The sequence below is a fragment of the Sus scrofa genome, unplaced genomic scaffold (genome assembly GCF_000003025.6).
Source record: "Sus scrofa isolate TJ Tabasco breed Duroc unplaced genomic scaffold, Sscrofa11.1 Contig905, whole genome shotgun sequence".
Classification (NCBI taxonomy): Eukaryota; Metazoa; Chordata; class Mammalia; order Artiodactyla; family Suidae; genus Sus; species Sus scrofa.
Genome location: NW_018085344.1, coordinates 231,250 through 254,431, shown reverse-complemented (window position 1 = coordinate 254,431; position 23,182 = coordinate 231,250). Strand labels below are relative to the sequence as shown.

The 23,182-nt window shown below is 49.8% G+C and overlaps 2 long non-coding RNA genes across 2 annotated transcripts in view; both read right to left on the bottom strand.

The window, feature by feature from the left end:
* LOC110259137 overlaps positions 1–10,003 on the bottom strand; it is a 49,830-nt gene extending 39,827 nt beyond the window's left edge. Inside the window, exon 1 of the long non-coding RNA XR_002341330.1 lies at positions 9,505–10,003. This is a non-coding gene — a long non-coding RNA (uncharacterized LOC110259137). The remainder of the gene's footprint in view (positions 1–9,504) is intronic.
* Positions 3,535–6,864, bottom strand: LOC110259141. Its single transcript, XR_002341336.1, has 2 exons — positions 6,778–6,864; positions 3,535–5,305 (listed from the first exon to the last, which is right to left on the bottom strand). It is a non-coding gene; the product is annotated as an uncharacterized LOC110259141 (long non-coding RNA).
* Positions 10,004–23,182: the final 13,179 nt, after the last annotated feature.

Sequence of the window (23,182 nt, the reverse complement as noted above, 5' to 3'; positions counted from 1 at the left end):
GCGAGGCGGCAGCGCAGCCCGAGGACCCCCCAGGGCTCTTCTCAGCACGGGCGCCATCCTGGACCCCCTGCCCGCACTTCCTCCCTCAAGCAGATCTGCACACCAAGGGCTCTCCTGCCTTAGTGTAGACACCGCCTTGTGTGCAGCCTGGATCAACCCAAACCGAGACACGCCTCCACCCGCTTTCTTTCCATCCATCTCCCTCCTCCTCTGCCGCCTCCTGTCTTCGCCCCTCCTCCCACTTCCTCCTGAATTTATTCCCTTCCTGATGGGGTTGGCAGGACTTCATCTTCCCCAACTTCGCCCCCCTCCCGGAAAATCTGTTATTCTGCAGACTCTCTTGTGCAGACGTCATGACGGTCAGGGCTTTGCTGATCTCTCGGGGAGATTACGCTGGATTTCCCAGGGGATCACGAGAGCTCTGAACTCACAGCTTCCTACCTGCTGAAGGCAGGACAGGATGCAAAGGCTCAGAACTTGAGGAAGTCCTGTCTGGCCATTGCTGGCTCGGAGGATGGAGGGGCCACGCGGAAAGCCGGAGAGGCACCGAGTTCTGCCAATCACCCGTGAACATTCAGGAGGGTCTTTCCACCCGGATGGAATCAGGGTCCCAGCCTGAGACTTGATTTCAACCCCATGAGACTCGGAGCAGGAGACACGGCACCCTTCCCCATGACTTTTAAAGCAGAGTTGATTTACAATGTTGAGCCAAACTCACTGTACAGCAGGGACCCAACTACATGTATGTATATATGTATTGTGTGTTTACATACACACATTTTTCTCATTATCTCCCACCCTATTCTATTCCAGAAGACCAGAGAGAGTTCCCCGTGCTGTACAGCAGGACCTCATTGCTTATCCATTCTCAGGGTCGTAGTCTGCATATACTAACCCCCAGACCCCCTGTCCATGCCAGTCCCTCCCCCTCAGCAACCACAAGTCTGTTCCCAGGGTCTGTGAGTCTGTTTCTGTTCCGTAGATGGGTTCACTTGTGCCATATTTTAGATTACACACAGGACTGGTAGCATACATTATTTTTCTTGTTTTTTGGGCTGCACCCATTGCATATGGAAGTTCCCAGGCTAGAAGTCGAATCAAAGCTGTAGCCGCTGGCCTACACCACAACCACGGCAATGACAGACATGAGCCAGGCGTGCAAACTACACCACAGGTGGTGGCATTGCCGCATTGTTAACCCAATGAGTGAGGTCAGGGATCGAACCCGAGTCCTCATGGATACTAGTCACATTCATTCCTGCTGAGCCACGATAGCAATGCATGTCTTTCCCTTCCTTCACTTTGTATGAGAATCTATAGTTGCATCTATGTTGCTGCAAATGGCATGATTTCATTCTTTTTCATGTCTGAGTAATATTCCATTGTGAATAGGGACTACACCTAATTACTCCACCTGTGGATACATATGTAGGTTGTTTCCATCCCTTCTAGATGTTTGATATGCAGAAACTATGACACAATAAACAGGTGCTTTTCTTTAAGCTGGCAGACTTGAGGTCACCTGTTACACAGAACAGCAAGCTGACACATGCTCTCTGTCCATGAAGCCCAGTCTCCCTGCCTCTGAGAAACACAGGCTGGTTTTCTGCCCTCCTCAGACATTCATCTCAGCACAATGGGGGACCACAAGACCCACTTCCTCTGAGATGCTCCCTGTCCTAATCTTCCATCTCTCCTGCAATGCCTCATTCATCTTTCACTGAAAACACAGGTTCTTCTTTTATTTCTCTTCCTACGTTTTAGTTTTTGGCTGTACCCATGACACACAGAAGTTCCTGGACCAGGAATTGAGCCCATGCCACAGCAACAACAATGCTGGATCCTCAACTTGCTGGGTCATCAGGGAACTATTTTCGGGGGGAGGGCTACAGCTGCACCCACAGCATATCAAAGTTCCCAGGATTAGGGTTGAATCAGAGCTGCAGCCACAGGCTTATGCCACAGCAACACCAGATTCAAGCCCCATCTGCAACCTATGCCACAGCTTCCAGCAACACTGGATTCTTAAGCTACTGAGCGAGGCCAGGGATCAGCTCTGCGTCCTCATCCAACACTAGTTGGATGCTTAACCCATTGAGACCTAGCAGAAACTCCTTACTTTAGAGTGAACTGTCACATCCTCCATTCTCCAGCCCCACATCCTCCCTCCTCTGTCTCTTCACTAGATAATATCATCTTCATTCACCAATGACTCTCCACTGGGCATGTCTGCACAGACACCTCTCATCTCCACCTCCCTATTTCCAGCCTCTCGACAGCTCAGGAAGATGCGTTGACTCACCTCGATGGGTCTCTCAACCACCCCCTGACCCCTGCCCGAAATGGACCCTCTTCTGTCATACTGCTTTCAGGAAGTCCCGCCAGGTAAGCCAGAACCTAGGAGGTAAGGCTTCCTGCCGCTACCATGTTGAGAGGAAAAAGATGCCAATCTCGGTTCCTGGTCCTCCCTTGGGAAGAACAACACTTTCCCCGAAGCCAAGCCCCCAGGAGAACTCTTCTGGGTAGGATGGCACAGAACTGGGCGGGTCTCTCGTCCCTTCCTAAAACAATCCCTATCAAGGGACAGCCCTGGAGGACAGGAGAGGTGGCAGTCCTGGGGGATGAGCTCGGGGGAGGGGAGCCGAGGAAGGCTGAACAAACCAGAGCTTTTTGAGGAGGAGCTGGCGCAGGGTGATGACAAAGGTAACCAGCAGTGTCCCCTCTGCTCAGACACACGGCTTCATCCACTCCAGAGCGATGCTGCTGAAATTAAGCTTCTCTAGCAGATGCATCGCCAAGGCAGAGATTGCTGCGTTTACAAAACCCATGTTCCAAATGCATAACTAATTAGATTCTTTTAAGGCATGTGAGGTTTAAATCTGATTTTCACACCAGTCTTTCTTCGGAGCTTGATTACTGACGTACCCAGCAGCGTTTATTTCCGAATAAATTTTCTTCATCTAAACATCCAGAAAGTCAAAAACAAACAAACAGAGCTGTGTGCACAGCCTGGATGGTGTCAGCCTCTATCAAGTCACTTGTTCAGTTTTAATTAGTGGAAGTTTGGCTTTAGCAAGAAAAACATCGTTTTGGAACACAACTTCGTTCTGGAGTCAGAAAATTGTAATCCGTTAAGGAGCCATAAATGCCTCAAATTTCCCGCATGAAAATGGATGCTGTGGCAACTTTGGTCTAATTTTCTTTCACCTGATACAAAATGCCACTTATCAAATAGGGCTTTGGGAAAGTGTGGGACTCCCAGGGACCGTTTCTGGAAGCACAAAAAGATTTTGAATTATTTTTTGTGACATCCAGTCATCATAGAAAAGAATGGATTGCCGTATTTGTGGATCCCTTGTAAAATAGATTTTGGGTTATATTTGTGTAGATGTGTACATAAAGGGAAAGCCGATGGATGTCAAGGATAAATGACCTCTGGAGAGAGCAGGGGCAAAGGAGGATTTGCGGCTTCAAATCTCCTCTCTGTCTTCAACATACGCACACACACACACGCACAAAACTATCCCATCCAACTATCATTGGCAACACAATGTGAAACTTTAACTGTCCAATAGGGTGCAAAATACAATAGATTTGGAATTTTAAAGGAGGATACAGATCATATGTTCACTTGCAAAGAACAGTAAGAGAGCTAGTTCCCTCCTTCCACTCCTCTTGGAAGATACGAGAATCTAGACAATGTGCTGCAGATTTTCTTGAGAGGTTTTGCTGAGCACATTTCCCCACCTTAGAAGATGCTCGTTTTCTCTATCAGTCAGCTCTGACCTAAACTATGCTGTGTAACAAACCTAAATCCCAAAGCCCTGCTGTAACAAATTGTTATTTTCCGACATATGAGTCTGCAGGTCAGCAAAAGTGGGGCTGATTTAGGCTGCCCCACTGCCATCACCACCCTAAGTGGAACCCAGTGCATAAGCTTAGTCATGTCTGTTCCACCTGGTCTCATTATTTTGGAACTAGTGGCTATCGTAGGCCTATTTTTGTAAGGTTGGAATGTAAGTGGCCACAGGGTAACCTGAACCATTTGCATTTACAGCATTTTCTGCTGATGTCCCATGAAATAAAGCAAAATGGATGCAAACTCCAAAGTCCATGGAGGAAGGAGGTGTGGACCTTCCATCAAAGAGGACTCAGGGAAAGAGAGGAAGGAAGAAAAAAAATGCTGAGCAACTCAGGCCATCAACCACACCTTCCAACCTGAAGCCTGGAGAGAAGGGACGTGTTTCCCATTTCCCCCTTCAGATCCAACCTCTGCCCTTCCCTTCCCAACTCTGTGCCCTGGGATACTGATGGACGTAGCCTGCACCTCCCAGAGTCTGTGACCCTCTGGAATCCAGGTGAGTTTAGATGGTGGGAGGCACCGGCAGGAGCTGGGAGGCAACCTTCCCTGTGTGGTTGCTGCTGCAGTGAGCTGTTTCCTCCATCAGTCCTGACTTTTGCCGGGCAGCCCCTCCACCACAGCTCTCCAACTGAACCCTGGTATCATCTGGACTTTATTTCCTCTCACTTCTCAGGCTCGGTGATAACGGTTCCTCTTCTACTTTGATAGACTCTGGGAGCCTTTGCCTCCTTCAGGACTTCCCCTAATGCTTCCCAATCGGCTGTGCAGACTCTTAATAACCCCATGGGAATGCACTTTCTATTTTCTGCTAGAAGCCTGACTGCGACAAAGCATGTGTCCTCCATTTGGAAGACACTGTAGATGTTGCATCTGAGGAGAAAATGCTGAGGGTGAGAAACAAGCTGAAGATCTACCTGGTGGCAGACTCAGGAGAGGAAGGGGTGCGATTTTGCAGGGTTTCTGAAAACCACTCCCTGCTACATAATTTTTTAGACCCTTATACCCCCCCCTCTCCTCTTCTGGAGGGATTGCTGTGTGGACGTCTTTTCCTGGGAATTTCCTTCCCCATCATCCTTGAAATCTCTGCGAGTGGTCCTTCAGAGCTAACCACAGCCAACTGCCAAGATTTCCCTGCAGGCTTCCTGGGAAAGCTGTCCCCACTGCCCACACCAGATTGGGTGCGTGGCTGGTGCAGTCTTGGGGGGGAGGGTGCCGTGAAAGACTGGGCCCCCTAAGCTGGTCATGCTCTTATGCATGTCTAGCCCAGGAATCTCACCCAGACTCCTCTCTACTGGGGACCCTTGGCCCAGGCTCGTCCCAGTGTCTCTGTCCAGACAACCTTCTCGAGGGGAGGGGGGGAGACCCTGAGCAGTTTTCTCTACTCCGACTAAATACTTGGCATTTTCCATCCTGGCTCCAGGTGTAATAATATGACCATTATACCTAGGAAAATATATAGTAGAATATATGCATAACTATGTGGAAATTAGGAAAATTCTACATGATGAAATTGCACTATTATATACTCTATAATAAATACATCATATATCCACTGATAATATAACTATCATAGACAATAAAATATATATGCATAACTATATGGAAATTAGGAAAATTCTGACAAAATTGTACTATTACATAGTCTATCATATAATATATACCGTATATTATATACCAAGTTATAACTACCATAGGTAATAAAATATATAATAGAATATATGCATAACTATATGGAAAGTAGGAAAATCCTATGTGACCAAATTGCATTACATATGCTATTATATAATATATATCCTACATTATATACCAAGTTATTATAACTATTATAGACAATAAAATATATAATATACACATAACTCTCTGGAAAGCAGCAAAATTCTATGCAACCAGATTGCAGTATATAATCTATTAGATAATATAAAACATATTATACATAATACATATACACATAATGATTATGTATACTATATACATTATAGCTCTTGCAGATAATGTAATTCAGCATAGACTATATATATTAATAATGCAAAGTGAGAAAAAAATGTTTTTTTCCTGCAAATTGCACCATGATATATGTAAATATATATTACTTCATACGTTACATATAAAATAACACATGGCATATAATGTTACATAACATTGTAACTATTATACATAATAAAATACATAGAATATGTGCCTGACTATATGGCAAGTAGGAAAATCCTTTGTGAGCAAACTGCTCCATTACACACTATATTATATAATGCAATACAGGTCATGTATTACATATCAAGTTATAATTTTTTTTCTTTTATGGCCATACCCTCGGCACATGGAAGTCCCCAGCCCAGGGACTAAACCTGCATCAGTGACCTGAGCCACAGCAGAGATAATGCCAGATCCTTAACCCACTGACCCACCAGGGAACTCCCCAAGTTGTAGTGTTATAACAAGCCTAGATAATGGAATTGGTAACAGAATATGTCTATCTCTATGGAAAGTGGAAAAATCCTATGTGACTAAATTGCATTGTTATATATTCTATTATGTACTATTTACTATATATATCATTTATGTGTAATATTCCATGTTAGTATGTGAATATTACAGCTATTATAGACAGTATAATGACTAGCATAGATTATATTGTATCTATATGGCAAGGTGGGAAAAACCCTGTTTCCTACAGATCACACTATTACAAACACATGTCAGACGTTACATGTAACATACGGCATCTATCATGTTGCATAAGAAAACTGTTTTAGATGTTATGTAATAGCAATACCTGCACATCTCAGTATCTTGCTCTACTGTGTATCCCATAGGCAATACTAGATACAATATGCTACATGACAAAAGTATCCTGATAGATACATACTACAGAACAGCAGATGCTGGAGTGACCTTCAGAAATCTCCCTGCTCACTCACCCCTAAGAAAGAGTGAACCACTGCCACCGGCTAGGACAGGGGTAGACCTTATGATCATAAGGAGTGATGCTCATACACAGTGAAGTCAGGCAGGCGGAGCGAGACAAATACCACAGATATCCCTTCTGTGTCGAATATAAGACAGGACTCAGACACATCTGTAAGACAGAAACACCGGGGTTGGGAGATGCCAGCTAGGACACTGAGAATGGCCAAGCAATGAGGTCCTGCTGTGCAGCACAGGGAACTCTAGCCAGTGTCCCGGGATAGACCAGGATGGAAGGTAGTATGAGAATAAGAATGTTTATATATGTCTGACTGGGTCCCTTTGCTGTACAGCAGAAATTGGCACAGCACTGTAAATTGACTATACTGTATTTTAAAAAAATATGGGGGGGGGAACAGAAACAGACTCATTGATACAAAAAACTGAACTTCCAGTTACCAAAGTGGGAGGGGCAGGGATAAACTGAGCGTTTGGGATTAGCATATACCCGCTGCTCTGTATAAAATACACAAGGAGCTACTGCCCAGCACAGAGACGTGGGACTCTAACAGGACCACGCATAAAATAAACAACAGAGTCCTACTACACAGACCAGGGGACTCTAGGCAAAATTCTGTAATGAACTATATGGGGAAAAAGTCTGAAAAAGAATATCTAAGTAAAACTGAATCACTGCTATATACCTGAAACTATCACAACATTGAGAATCAACTCTACTTTGATCAAAAAAAGAAACGAAAAAATAAAGAAACCCTCTTGTTCACCGTTCTGCCCTGTCTCTGTGTGGAGTCTCTGTGGGTGGGGGCCCCACTGCTGAAGCCAGGGTGGCTGGAGCTCCAGCAGCCTCTTACTCCTGGGGTCTCCAGGGGAGGGGCTCCGGGGAGCAGCCATGAGCCCTGAGGGAGAGGGTGGAGCAGGTGAGGCATGCCCACCTGGAGCTCAGCACTTCCTGTGGGCAGGTCACCCCTACCCCGCCCCCGCCCCCACTTCAGGTCACAGAAATGTGAGCACCTGGGGCTGAGCCCTGGAAGTGCCAATACTTTTTAAAGCCTCCAGAGACCATAAAAACCTGAGATGGAGTTCCCTTCCTGGCTCAGCAGTAAGAAGCCTGACTAGTATCCATGAGGATGCGGGTTTGATCCCCGGCCTCACTCTGTGGGTTAAGGATCCAGTGCTGCCATGTGCTGCAGTGTAGGTCTCGGATTCAGCGTTGCTGCGGCGTAGGCTGGCAGCTGTATCTCTCACTCTGCCCCTAGCCTGGGACCTTGCATGTGCCATGGGTGCGGCTGTAAAAAGCAAATAAATAAGTAAATAAATAAATACAAACTAGGAAAGAATTCAACTATCTATAGAAAGAAGAGACCCACAGACACGGAGAACAGATTCATGGTTGTTCAGGCGGAGGAATCGATTGGGAGTGTGGGGTTAGCAGATGCTAATTAACGACAGACTGGATAAACAATGCGGTCATACTTACAGCACAGGGAACCATATTCAGCATCTTGTGATAAACCACCATGGAAAAGAACATGGAAAAGGACGTGTGTATATGTGCATAACTGAACCACTCTGCTATACAACAGAAACAGAATATTGTAACTCGACTCCACTTCAATAAAATAAAAAGAGGAGCTCCCATTGTGGCTCAGCGAGTTAAGAACCCCACCTAGTGTGTCCGTGAGGACCCTGGCCTCGCTCAGTGAGGTAAGGGTCTGGTGTTGCCCCAGGCTGCCGTGTAGGTCGCAGATGCAGCTCGGATCTGGTGTGGGTGAGGCTGTGATGGAGGCTGGCAGCTTCAGCTCCCATTCGACTCTCTGCCTGGGAACCTCCATACGCCACAGGTGCAGCCCTAAAAAATTTTTTTAAATACAAAAAAGAAATGATAATTGTGTGCTATACAGTAAATCCTATTTTACATACTGGGGTGGGCAGGGTGTGTCCTTCCAGAGTTGACTGAGTGTGTCCTGATGCCTTTTTTTTTTTTTTTGGTTGTGCCTGCAGCATGTACAAGTCCCAGGGCCAGGGTTGAATACAGACCACAGCAGTGATGCCAGGTCCTTAACCCATAGTTCCACCAGGAAACTCCTGGTCTCCTCTTCTCCTAAGAACCCCAGTCCTGGGGGATCAGACCCCACCCTTGTGACCTCATGTTACTTCCATCTCCTCTTGAAAGATCCCAAAAATGCTTTCATTCGAAGGTGCAGGGGTCAGGGCTTCAGCATCCACACAGGGGGATGAGTCCATAACAAGAGGTAACCAGAGAATCATCACCTGCGGCTGCAGAACCCAAGCCCGGCCCACGGCCCCCAAGTGGATCTGCAAGCTGAGTGCTCAGAATTCCCCTCCCTTGTCTCACGCCCCAGGACGGACACAGGCCCTTGGGTCCATCCAGGACTGGCAGCCACCGGAACTGCCATTATCATGGACAGGACAACGTCCACCCCTTCCCACAGGCTGGGGAGGTGGCTGGCGCCGGCCCACAACTACCTGGATTCCAGGCAGATCCTTAACCCACTGCGCCACGGCGGGAACTCCCCAATGTCCTCATTCAAGGAACTATCCAAACTGCCTATCACTGCAGAGGGAAACAAACACCTCTAGAAGGAAACAAGAGGGCATGTGTCCCGGCTGAGCCCCAGTGCCCACAATGCCCACCGCCCTCCTGGGAAGTTCCGCCACATCTGCTGTATCCATGTGACCTCCCACAGCCGGGGACTGACCTGCAGGTGGGCACCTGAGCTGAAGGAGGCCAGTTCCCAGAGCAGGCTGGATTCCCTCCAGCAAAAATGCTGGCCTGTCCCAGTCTGTGTGAGCTGCTGTCACAGGCACCATAGACTAGGGGACTGATGAACAACACAGGCTTGCTCCTCAATAGCTCTGGAGGCTGGATATCCGGGGAGGGGAAGCGCAGTTTCTGTTCCTGGAATTACCCTGGTTCCTGGATGGTGCTGGGACCTCGCAGGGGGGAGGGGAGAGGGAGCTCCCCGCAGGCTCTTATAAGGACACCAATCGCCTCCTGGGGGCTGCACCCTCATCACCTCCCCGCCCCCCAGGCCCCACCTGCTGACCCCACTGGTTGGCAGTTAGGGCTTGACATTGTATTTGGGGGGAGGGGTGCACGCGCCTTTGGTCCACAGCCAGGACTGAGGAGTCTGGAGCATCAGGGCCACCAGGCAGGTGCGATGCTCAAAGATCATGGGGTAAAGAAACGCCCTTGCAGGAATGAGGGCCACATACAAGACACACCCCCCCCCCATCGGCCCCCAGTCTGCTTCCCTTGAAGCCCCCCACCCACTTGTTTCCTCCCTGTGCCCACATGTGAACACACCCGCAACTCCAGGTGCCTCTAGGAGCCTATCTTTTGCAAACGCGCCTGAATAAAAACAGGTGGAATGACCGCGCCCCCCCCCACCCCGCAAAATGTCCCCAAATAGCACAGATCTGAAGCCACCACCCACCCAGGTCGAGGCTATTCTGAGAGGTTTCTTTTTCTACCCAGAGCGTTTAATAAGCACAGATTATCCCAGTAACTCAAGAAGGTGCTGACCAGGGCTTGGCCATCTCACAGCAGGGGTGGGGGATGGGGCGGGGCTGGTGTTATTTTAAGGGTTTGGCATAAGCACAGCAGAGAGTCTGCCTTCAAAGATATTTTAGGTGGCTTGACGCAGTCCTTAAAGGGTCAACATTAAAAGATGGGGCGGGGGGACAGAAGGAAGGGTGGCAGGGGCAGGGAGCCTGTGTGTTCCTCTAACTTAGTATCTGGGAGGACAGGGGATACACAGTCTGAGAGCTTAAATGTGGAGGTTCCAGAAAGTCATTTAAATGTCGCGAATATGGAAGCTAAGGAGAAAATGGTGTTTAGGTTGGATTAGGCGACACTCAGGGCATAACAGAGTTGTTTCCTTGCCCCCAGGGTGAGGCTAAAATGTGCTACCTCAATCCTGCCAGAGACGTCTCTCTGGCACCACCAAAGCCTAATCACAGAGTTCAACGGCAATGCCTTTCAGCAGAAACCTTTTAAAAATTTTTTTTTCATTATAGGTGATTTAGAAACTTTCCTTTTTAAGAAAATTCTCTACACATTTATTGTGCAGTACCATATCCTTATAGAGAACAATCAAAGCCGACCAAGCACAACGGAGAAGCCTGTTATTTATACGCAAAGCCTCCCACCACCCCTATAATGCAGCCTGCTGTCAACATTCCAAACACACCATGCATCCTTCCAACAGCCCTCAAATAAATGATGCCTTTGCAACCTGGAATTTCAGAGGATTCACAGGTACCAGCAGTAACATCCAGCTCTAGAGAACAAGGACCACCCCAGCTGTGATTGTCGCCGCTATTAAGAGTTTCTGGAGGGCAGTCACATGTGGAACTTTGATCCTGATGCCGGGAGAAGGCACAGCTGCTTTCCTTTCATTAGGACATAAGGGATGAGGGTCCAGCCCCTCTCTGCCTAGTCGGATGGAGTCATAGCACAAGTTTTGTGCAACAAGCTGTGAGGAGACAGGACATGCTTCCTGCTTGAGCTAGATTATTTTTTTTTTTTTCCTCACCAAGGGCTAGGTTATAAAGTATACTTGATTTACCATGTTGTGCCAATGTCTGCTGTACAACAAAAGGACCCGGTCATCCATTTGTACACTTTTTAAAATATTATTCTTCTCCTTCCTGCTGTCCCAGGAGATTGGATAGAGTTCCCTGTGCTGTACAGTAGGGCCTTGGGGCTTACCCATCCTATAGATAGTTTGGCACCTGCTCATCCCAAATTCCCTCTCTGTCTCTCTAAAGCATTTGAATGCTAAAGCGACACCCTCGCAGGCACTCTGTGTCCCCTTCCCTCTTCTGACTCACAGCTGCTTCCCCAGCGTGGGTCTTGCACGGTGGAACAGAGCCCACGGCTGACACCCCATCAGTGGACATGCAGCACGAACAGGAAGTAAAGCCCCCTTGCTTTCACCCACCCAGACCACTGGTGCTACTTGTTACTGTAGCAAGTCTCTCCTGTCCTGACTGATACTGGCCGCCTAAGATGGATATTGTGACTGTGGCTCCATGCAGGGAGATCAGATATGATAAGATCAAATAATGAAAGAAAATACACTATATAACGCAGGGAACTGTCTCCAGTCACTTGTAAGAGACCATGAAGGGACATTATATAAGAAAGGGAATGCTGCAGTTCCCATCACCGCTCAGAGGTTAACAAGCCCAGCTAGTATCCATGAGGATGTGGGTTTGACCCCCGGCCTCGTTCAGTGGGTAAAGGATCCGGCATTGCCGTGAGCTGTGGTGGAGGTCGCAGACGTGGCTCAGATCCTGTGCTGCTGTGGCTGTGGTGTAGACCGGCAGTTACAACTCTGATTCAACCTCTAGCCTGGGAACTTCCATATGCCAGGTTTGCAGCCCTAAAAAAGCAAAGACAAAAGAAAAAAAAGAAAGGGAATATGTATGTATGTACGACTGGGTCACTTTGCTGTAGAGCAGAGATTGGCATAATTGAGTTGTAAATCAACTATGCTCTGATAAAAAATAAAATCAATGCTACCTTGGTTCAATGTGCATTATTGCAAAAAAAAAAAAAAAAAAAAAAAAAAAAAAAGAAAAAAAAGGAACCTGAACTCAGCTTGTACAGATCCCCCCTGCTGTGTGACCCTGGGCTCACATTTTCACCTCTTTGTTCACTTTTTTCACCTCCAAGCCTCCTCACAAAGAAAGCAGTCAGTTCCCACCGTGTCCTTAGCCAGGTCCTGCCTTCGACCCACGCCTGGAACGCACAAGGGCTGAAGATTGGTGGACACCGCCTGGGCTGTTCCTTTCCGACCCTGACCCCTCCCTTCCCTCCTCTTGTTCAGGGCATTTTGGAGAATAACTGAGATTCAAGCCATCACTTCCCTACTCAGCACCCATGCTGCTGGCCTCTGGCTCAGCCGTGGAGGGGGAGGGGGGAGGAGGAAAGAAAAATGGACACACACCAAAATACTCATCCTGAAACCTCCCTCTCCTTACGGAGCTGGCGACCCTCTTTCACTTCTTCTCTGGTGTCATCTCGCCACCAACCCCCGACGGTTCTGGCTCCCACCTGCCTCTGAAAACGCTTCCCTCTTTTCCTTCCCTGGACCTGTGGGTCCTGAACGGCCTTCCCCTCACTCCCTCTGCTCTGACTTCTGTTTCTCTCCTGCCTCCCTCTTCCTCGACCTGCCTGGGAATTTTTGTTAGCATTGGATGGATTTCGTGTCTCCACTGAAACACGTCTGGCTCTGGACACAGCTCTTGGGAGGCGGGTATTCGAGGCTTTTAAGGGACCCCCCCCTTTACCACTTGCTTTTACTTACATATTTCTCTACATATCTCTCTACGTATTTATTGTCTTTTTAGGGCCACACCTGCAGCCTATGGAAGGTCCCAGGCTAGAGGTCGAATCAGAGCTGCAGGTCTACACCACAGCAACACTGGATCGGAGGCACATCTGCAACCTGAAACCACAGCTCACATCAACCCCCTGTCCCCAGCCAGGGATCAAACCCACATCCTCATGGATGCTAGTCGGGTTCACTGCCTCTGAGCCACAACAGGAACTCCCCACCACCTGCTTTGAAACCCAGTGATCCAGGCGCTGCCCTGCAGAGCTTTGTCTGGAGCTTCGGAAACATCGTACATCCAAGCCCTTTAAAGCCGCAATCTTCTCTGCACACTTTCCATGCTCTATTTCCTCCCTCTCCCCCCTGCAACCCCCCCCATCTGTTTATTTCCTTTCCCCCCGCCCCCCTCCCCCGCCGCCCTGTGTCTTTTTCTCTTTCTCTCCCTCTTTCCATCTATTTCTCTTTCTCTCTGCCCACCTCCCTCTCTCCCCCACATCCCTGTAAACATGGACATACATCCCCGTCTCTGGTTCCCATACGCTGAGAAGATGGATGGTTCTGTTGCCATGGCAACACGTAGCCCCCAGAAACAAAGTTTTGACTCCACGTAATTTAGCCGTGGACGTGCTTGGCCAGCTAACCACCCGGCAGGACCCTCGCTCCAGAAGGGCAGCACAGCGAGGAGAGGCCGAACACGCCTGTTTCTGCATGCCAAGCCAACGCCGTCAGCCAGGCCGTCACCCCATGTCCCCTCAGAGGTCCCCGCTCTGCTCTGGGCGTGGAGCTGGCACCCGCTGGGCCCTCCTCCCCAGGGCGGTGCGTTCTGCTTCCTGCCAGGAGCTTGCAGGCTGAGACACCCCGGGGTCACACCACGTCCACCCCGCCCAGCCCCCTCGGTGGCCACGTGTCTGATTGCAAGCCGTCCCTGCCACGGCCCCTCCCGCAGGTCACACCACTGCCTCCGTGACTCACGGGCTGAGATTGAGGCCACAGAATGGGACAGGGGACACACGCCGAGGGCTCCGTGTGAACGGGCGACATTGGGAGGCCCCATGTCCTCAAGCTGCACGTTCTCCCATCTGCTCCCCCCGATCAGGTGCCCCCGCCATGTAACCCTCCTGGTGACAGGGACCAGGCACCGTCCCTGCTGACTCCTGCCTGTGCACAGAAGCGTTGTGCCCAGTGGCCGGTCACCTGCCTTCCCACCCCGGGAACACTGGCCTCTTGTGCGAGCACCCCCACCACCCATCCCTGGAGCTCACTCCTCTTCCCAGACTGAGACTCTGCTCTCTTTGAATACTGGTTTCTCATCCCCAGACCCTGCACCCCCCCCCACCCCTTCTGACTCTGTGTCCATGGGTCTGATGACCTCAGGGACCTCCTCTAAGTGGAATCCCACAGGACATGCTGTTGGCGACTTTCGTATTTCACTGAGCACCGTGTCCTCAAGGTCCAGGCACGGTGTAGCCTGTGTCAGGACCTCCTTCCTTTGCATGGCTTGGTCGTAGTCTGCCATGTGCATGGACCCTGTTCTGTGGATCCATCCACCAACCCACACGTCCATCTGAGGCAGAATCCTCACTCAGGTAGTCAGTGTGGGAGCAGGGGCTTGGATGCATCCTTTGATATGGCCATTGGTGAACACGTGTGGCTTAAGGGCTCCAGGGAGTAACGTCCCCACAGGTCTCGTTTACTGTAGGGAGTGGACCTACGCCCAGATGGACATTCATCCCTAAGCCCCTGTGACCCCGTCTATGGGAAAAGAAGGGCAAGGAACCCTGAGACTTAGAGGACATTTCCACCCCTAAGACCCCTGGTGGACAGGGACTGATACAGGTAACCGGGCAAGGCCAATGGGAGAAAGCCACAACTTTCTGGACCCCATGTGGGGAACCTCCATCTTCAAGGGATAAAAACCCCTATAGGACAAGAGAAGGGGGCTCTTCTTTCCCCTCCCAGCCTGTCCTGGGAGCTGTGTGCTTATCCTGTAATAAAGACTTTGCTTGCTTGCTGCTTGTGTGTTTGTACAATTCATTCTTCAGCTGCGAACGAACCCGGATTCCAGTAACGTCTTTCTGGCATCACACCCACCCCTCCATCCACCCACCCACCCCTCCCTCCCTCTTGGCCACTGTGAATAATTCCGCCGTGAACCCAGATGTGCACGTTTTTCTAGGAGACGCTGCTTCCATTTTTTTCCATCTCACTCTTTTGACCTGTTTTCACCCACACAGACCCCTCTCCCCAGGGCTGTTTAATAATCCAAAGTCAGGGCGAACTCTCCTGAATTTAATTTCCCTGAGATGCCATTTCATATGCAAATAGAGAAGCTGCGCCAAGCACACGACAGAGAAGTGACAGGGCACTTCTCTCGCCCCCCAAAGCTCGATGAGAACTGTCCTCCGTGCACGGTTCATCCCCACATTAGGATGCCTGCCAGGTCCGGCTCTGCCTCTAGGTTTCTTCATTCTTTCAATCCCTCCGGGTTCACCTGATGGGCTTTCCCAGTAATTGAAAAAATGGAAATGAGCCCGACCACCAGGGACCAGGTCCAGGAACCCACCGCATTTCTCAGAAAGGGGGCTTTTTGTGGCCATGCAGTGGAGAGGGGCTCCCTCCCCCCACCCAGTGCTGGTGGCAGCTGCCAGCCACCCGTGTCCTGGGCTAGTTTGAGATGGGAGGCTGTTGGAAGTGGTGAAACCCAGCGGGACCCTGGGCACACAAGCCTTTGCGTCCCCCATGTCTTGTTTTTAGGCAATAAGTTTCCAGGCCCTTCCCTGAGCCCCAAAGGGCAGGTGCAGATCAGGGAAGGGAGGGGATGCAGAGACCAGGGAGGGGCCGTCAGGAGACAACAGTGCCACCTGGGGCCAGGTCCTGGTACCCCCTCAAGGGATACACACAGCAATGTCTTTGAGCTCTTCTGCACAACTAAACCCCCAACAAGTGAGAGCCAGAGACGAGGACCCCCAGCACCAGTCCTGGGGCCCCTAGACACCAGCTCTGGAGAAGAATGCAAGCTTGCACCCACCCTGAACCTTACCTGTGGGCATATTTTCTACTCCCCAAACTCTAAAACCATAACGGTACCATAAACAGAGAGCCACACCTGTGCCATATGCAAGTTCCCAGGCTAGGGGAATCAGCTGCAGCTTCCGCTCTACAGCACAGCTCATGGCAACGCCTGATCCTTAACCCACTCAGCAGGGCCCAGGATTGAACCTGCATCCAACATGGCTTCTAGCTGGGGTTTTAACCCCCTGAGCCACACCGGGAACTCCAACATACGCTTCAGTTGAAGACAAATTGAGCATCAATGCAGGCGTCCTGCAGCAGTGCTCCTGGAGACAGGGCTGAGGGTTAAGGCGAGAAACGCGATCCTGGTAATTTCCGGTTCTGCACCAGCCCCCTCGCTGGAAGCCACGCCCAGAGGGTGGAGACATTGCTCCAGACACACCTAATTCACTTTAGGAGCCCAGCAACATTGGCCAAAGTCCACCCATCTGAGCCACAGAACAAAAGCCAACCAACTTGAAAGAAGGGAAATCCTGCAACATAGTTTCTCTGATTGCAAGGGAACTAGACTGGGAGTCAGGAAGAGAAGGTTATGTGAAACCCTCACTGTTGGTAAATGAAACAGCACACTTCACAATCACCCCCAGGGGAGTTCCCACTGTGGTGCAATGGAATCGGAGGCATCTTGGAAGCACTGGGATGCAGGTTCGATCCCTGGCCTGGCACAGTGGGTTCAGGATCCAGCGTTGCTGCGGCTGCAGCTCGTCACAATTGCGGTTGGGATCTGATCCGTAACCCAGGAGCGCCTTATGCCATGGGGCGGCCAAGAAAGGAAAAAAGAAAAGATAATAAGCCATAGGCCCAAGGAGAGTCGGGGAGGGGGGACTGGAAAATATTTTGAGGTGTATGATAATGCAAATATGGAGTTCCCGTCGTGGCTCAGTGGTGAATGAACCCAACTAGTATCCATGAGGCTGCAGGTTCGATCCCTGGCCTTGCTCAGTGGGTTAAAGATCTGGCATTGTGATGGCTGTGGTGTAGGTGGGTGGCTGCAGCTCAGATTCCACCACTAGCCTAGGAAGCTCCATATGCCACGGGAATGAAGGCATTCAAAAAACAAGAGAAACTTTGTGAAATGCTCCTTTAGCAACGTTTAAAGGAGTATGTGCCATGTCCAGTGTTTGCAGGAGGGAAAAATAAGGGTTTTCCATCAATATTGTATCCTCTTACTTTAAGAAATTAAAGCATACTAAATACAAAATGGGTAGGAGGAAATACTAGAGACAATAAATGAACAAAACTGAAAAAGAGAAAATCAAGAGAGTCAATCAATTGAATCAAACACCAGTTCTCTGACGGGTCAATAAAGCAGACCCACCTCTACCCACGTCAATCCAGGAAATAAGAGCATCACAGCCCAGATCTGAAGGAGGCGGCACAGAAATCACTCAGACCCACCGACTGTATTAAAAGACCAATCAAGAAAACATTAACAAGTTCACGTCCACTTCCCCCAAAGACAAACTGCTGAAGTTTACTCAAGAAGAAATGAACAAATGCCATGACTTTGCAAAGGATTTAAGTTTATAGTTAAATATTTCAGGTTAAACCCCCCTCCAAACCCAGATGGCTTCAGAGGCAAATTCTACTAAATAGTCAAAGGTGGAGAAAAGAAATCTCTATTCTGTACAAACATTCCCGGAAAAGCGAAGTGGAGGAAATACCAATTCATTCTGTTAAAGATTTTGGCACATTTCCTGCTGAGAACCTTTTGCCAAGAGCTTTATTTGCTAATATCTTAGTCTGTTTTAAAAAAATTTAATCAGACTAATGTTGGCATCCTCAGATGTGACAAATCCAAACCATCAGGATGAAGGGAGTAATTCCTACGACAAGACGAGGACTTCTCTCGCAAAAATGGGCCATTTGGTTTAATATGTGAAAAAAATCAAGGCGAGTTCCCACTGTGGCTCAGTGGGTTAAGAACCCAACATAGTCTCTGGGAGGATGGGTTCCATCCCTGGCCTCACTCCGTGGGTTGAGGATCCAGCTGCAACCTGTGGCCTAAGTCAGAGATGCGGCTCGGATCCAGCGTGGCTGTGGTGTAGACCGGCAACTGCAGCTCCCATTTGACCCCTAGCCTGGGAACTTCCATATACCACAGGTACAGCCCTAAAAAGAAAAAAATACAAATAAAAATGAAATAAATCAAGGTCATACCCCGTGATGAGAAAACAAAACGTGACAAGTCTGAGATCCCAGTAGATGCGGGAAAGACATTTGGCAAATATCTACATTCTTTTAGATTTTTTAAAAAACCGCTTCTTAAAATAGAACAAAAGAAAACCTCTTCAACCTTAAAAAGAGCATCTACCCAACCTCACAGCTATGACCCCTCCTGAAACACTGCTTCTCGGGCAGCAGCAGGAGGGGCCAGGAAGCCCAACTGGTCTCAGACAACGTCCAAGCCGACAACCACAGCTAGAAACACTCTCCACAATCTAGACAAAGGCAGATAAGTGTGTGCCCACACATCACACACACACAACCATCTTATAATCTATTTATCCCGGTGTCTCCTTATATAGGATAAGAGACTCAAAAGTCAATAACAGACTAGGGTATAAACAGACTCTCCCCCGTTCAATGATAAGAACACAGCGAGGTTAAATGGGTACCAGATTTCAAGGACCATCCCCCTCAGGAAGAGGCACAGAGGCGGCAAAGGAGCTCGTGAGAAGATGCATGAAGATAGCAGGGGAGGAAAGTCACTCTCCTGGAGTTCCTGTTGTGCTCAGTAGGTTAAGAGCTTGGAAGAGGGTTACCTGGAATGGTTCTTTATGTTATCACGTCCAAGAAAACATTAAACCTACCGCGTCTGGGGTCAGTGTTGCTGGTGTGCATGTGGGCTCCCGGCAGAAACCCACTTGGGCACACAGCCCAAAGCCTCACTCTGCATGTGTGTTACCCTCTTGCGTCTCCCCTCGGAAAGACACAGCGAGGCTGACCTCCAGGCTGGGGACCAGAGGCTCGGAAAGGGAGCTGCTGGTCTCAGGGGACCCGGGCCAGGTCCCCAGGGTGGAGGAGCCCACTTCGGAGGCAGAGCCCCAGGGGGTACGTGCCTGTTACAAGATGTCTACGTGTTATCGCCCCTCTTACCCTGTGTCTTTAATGCCCACATCCTCTGCCCGAGATCTCTTTGTTGCCACACCCACAGCACATAGAAGTTCCTGGGCCAGGGATCAAACCCATGCCACAGAGCGACACCACCAGACCCTTAACCCCCTGAGCCACCAGGGAGCTCCAAAGATCTTGAGTAACGTGTGTGTGTGCATATGACCAGGCCATGCAGCCACGTTTAAAGAGCTGTTATCTGTGACAATGACGGATGCGCCAACACCGCTGGTGTAGGATGGGATGCTGGGCCTCTGCCCTGTCAACACCAGGCTTATCCAAGTTCCCGACTGGCTTATCTATTTTATAACCGGACGGGGACGTCATGTACAGTGTTAGCAGTGTGGTCAATCCCACTGTAACAACTATTCTGGGAGTTCCCGCCGTGGCTCAGCGGAAGCGAATCTGACTAGGATCCATGAGGACGCAGCTCCATCCCTGGCCTCACTCAGTGGGTTAAGGATGGGGCGTTGCCCTGAGTTGTGGTGTGGGTCACAGATGCCCATTGGATGCCGTGTGGCTGTGGTGTACACCTGTAGCTGCAGCTCTGATTCGACCCCTAGCCTGGGAACTTCCATGTGCTGCAGGTGTGGCCCTAAAAAAAACTGAGGACAGACAGTTACCAGACCCATGGTGGGGACCCTTTCGTTTCCAAATGTCAGGTCCAGGTGACACACATCTGAAACTGAGCTGATCTTCCAGGCAGACTCTATCCCAGCATTTAGTTTCCTGATTGGACTTGGTTTACTGTGGCAGGTATTTGTCTAAGGAACACCCACCCCCCACGTGCTTCCAGCCACTGAGGGACTCGGGGTGTGTGGGGAAGGATGGATGCATTTCAGGGGCACAGAACCAGCCATGCGAGGAACCAGCGCTGGCCGGTGTCTGACTGGAAACCAGTATCATGATGAGATCTTAATACGGTGTTTCTTGTGCAGCTACGGAAGGTTTTCAAAGCTTCCCTCTATCTGTGTCTCTTAACTTCTCCATGGCAAGTTTCCACGGTAGCTTCCAGTCTGTCTGGAAGACTTATGAGCAGAAGATCAGACACCAAGAAGAAACACACTCTCCCCATTGACGCTGGTTATCAGTCTTCTGGAAGGAAGGAGACACTGCTGAGCGACCAGTGGTGCCCACGGGGACCCTTCTCCATTTTTTCTTTTTGGGGTGGCACCTGTGCCATGTGGACGTTCCCAGACTAGGGGTCGAATCAGAGCTGCAGCTGCCAGTCTACACCACAGCCACACCAACACCAGATCTGAGCCGCATCTGTGACCTACACCACAGCTCACAGCAATGCCGGATCCTTAACCCACTGAGCAAGGCCAAGGATCCAAGGATCCAACCCACATCCTCATGGCTACTGGTTGGGCTCTTAACCCACTGAGCCACAATGGGAACTCTGGGGACCCTCTCCCTCTTTCGGTGAGGAATGCCTCTCAGATGGGGCACTAGAGTTAAGTACTTTCTTCCCCCAGATGGGTCTGGGCCATGGTCCTCCAGAATCTGAAATATATCGTGTGTGCACCTTTGGTTTCATGGACATCACCAGCAATCAATTCTCAAGGTGGTAAGACCTCGAAATGGATATACTTGCAACCCCCCCAGACTCTACATGCACCAATATGCCATCAGAATTGAAAATTCAGGCTCCTCCCCAAGGTGGAAACTTTCCAGTTTTGAGGCTGCGTGCCATTTGCTTCTCAGTGCCTGCGAATCTCCACCCTAAGCAGCCTGATCTCCGCTTATGATGAGAGAACAGGAGGTTTATCTGGGTGCATCTCCCTCTCGGCTCTGCACCTTTCCACAAAGGCTTTCAGAATCTGAGAGGGGCACTTGGGCTTTAAAATAGCAACTTTAAGAGACTTGGTCACCATCGACCAGAGTTCTCTCCACCTGACAACCCAGGGATGTGTTTCCATCATCCTAATGGCCAGCTCTGGCAAAGAGCCCTCTCTGTTCTTTCTGCACTACCAGCTGAGATGCAGAGACGCTTATGTTGTTATAACCGGTTTCATTAGTGGCCACCCCAACCTGGGCACTTTTGTGAAATCCCCAGAGAAGGCCCGATGGTCTCTCTCATGGTTTCTTTGGAAATGAGCTGATTTTGAAACCCATCAATGATCAACTACAAGGGATAGGGATGAAAGGGCTGTGTCTCCAAAGGTCCTTCTGTAAGCGCATCTCCTGGCTGTGTTGATGGCGAAGGTTCAGGGGAATGGAGGCAGGCGAGGGTCCCCCTCAACGTCATCCTCAGGGAGCCTCACTCATGGGTGGGAACCTCTGCAGAGCTTCTCAGCCTTGGCCGTAGAAGAGACACCTCTCAGGAAGCTACCAACAGTACCAGGGGGAATCACCCTGAGAGATCTGGATGGAACAACTGTATGTGTCTCCTTGACAGCCCCAGGATTCCCAGACAGGTGGTCAAACATGACTGTGGATGACATGAGCCTCTGACTGGGTCGGCTGAGTAAAGCAGATGGCTCCCCCAGTGTGGGTGGGCCTCGTCTAATCAGTTGAAGGCCAGGACAGCATAGAGAGGCAGGCCTTCCTCAAGTGAGAAGAGCATTCCTCCTGCCTGGCTGGGCACTTGGTCCTATTCTGCCTGTGGATCAGTATGGAAACATTGGCTTTTCCTGGGTCTTCAGTTTCTTGACCCACCTTGGAATCTCAAGGCCATGCTCGAGCCAACTTCTTACAGTACATATCCATCAATCATCTATTTAACCATCTGTCTTTATCTTCTACTCACCTGTATCTACCCATGTACCTGTGATCAACCACCTACTGTCTTGTACCCATCTTCTGACACCCATCCATCTGTTCTGTATCATTTATCCATTATCCACCAGCATACCTGTGTAATATGCATACCTGTATCTTCTACTCACCTTGTATCTACCTATCTGATCTGCCTGTATCTATAAAATCTGTATCTACCATCATCTACCCTCAGACTACCTGACCTAAGTTACATGTATCTGTGTATCTACTTTCTCTCTACACACACCCCAACCCCTCCATAAATGCTATTAATTTTAGAACATGAGTGGGAAGAAAAATATTTTGCTCCTAAAACCAGAAACCCCATGCGACTGTTTCAGAAACACAAACTCCAGAGGCCGCATCACACCAGCAGCATCCAGCTGGGCAGTGTGGACTCTGGAAGAGTGGGCCCCGGCCTCGACTGGGTCCTGCAAATGCAGACCACCCCGAAGAGCCTCGGGTGGGGCTGTGGGCTCTGCACGCGTGTCCCTCAGTTCAAGGTAGCAGCTGGGGCTGCACAAGTCAACACTGAAGCACACTGCTACCTGGGGGTCCCATCGAGGTCGCCATTCCATTGGCTTTACTGCCCCAGGGCCTCTGGGCAGATTTGCAATTAATGTGAACTTAGCTACCAAATAGTTCTGTCAATGCCAAATGCGGGGACGTCCCAAACCCAGCAGCCCCCAGTGCAGGGGGACGTTTCTGGTTTGTGCACAAAAGGCCCTACTTCCCTGCCTGGCTGGGTACATTGTGTGGCCTGTAGGTGCATTTGGGGCTCAGTGCCCCCTCCCATGCTCTGCCATGATGAACCAGAGGCCCTTCCTTCCCCCAGAAAAGCTTGTCCTCTTTGTGGGGCACCGAGAGTCCCAGCTCTGCTCAAACAGAACCCAAGCATCTGTCCACCCAGTCCCCTGCAGGGGATTCCAGCCTTGACGGCAGACCTGCTGGCTTGTGTAGGTGAATGCGGGAGATATCTCCCTGCTGAGATGTCAGGAGTCTCTGGACCCAGACAGGTTCCCCCCATGAGTCCATCACGATGGAGTGAATGCTTCAGGAAGGCTCTGCCATCCTCTGGAATCAG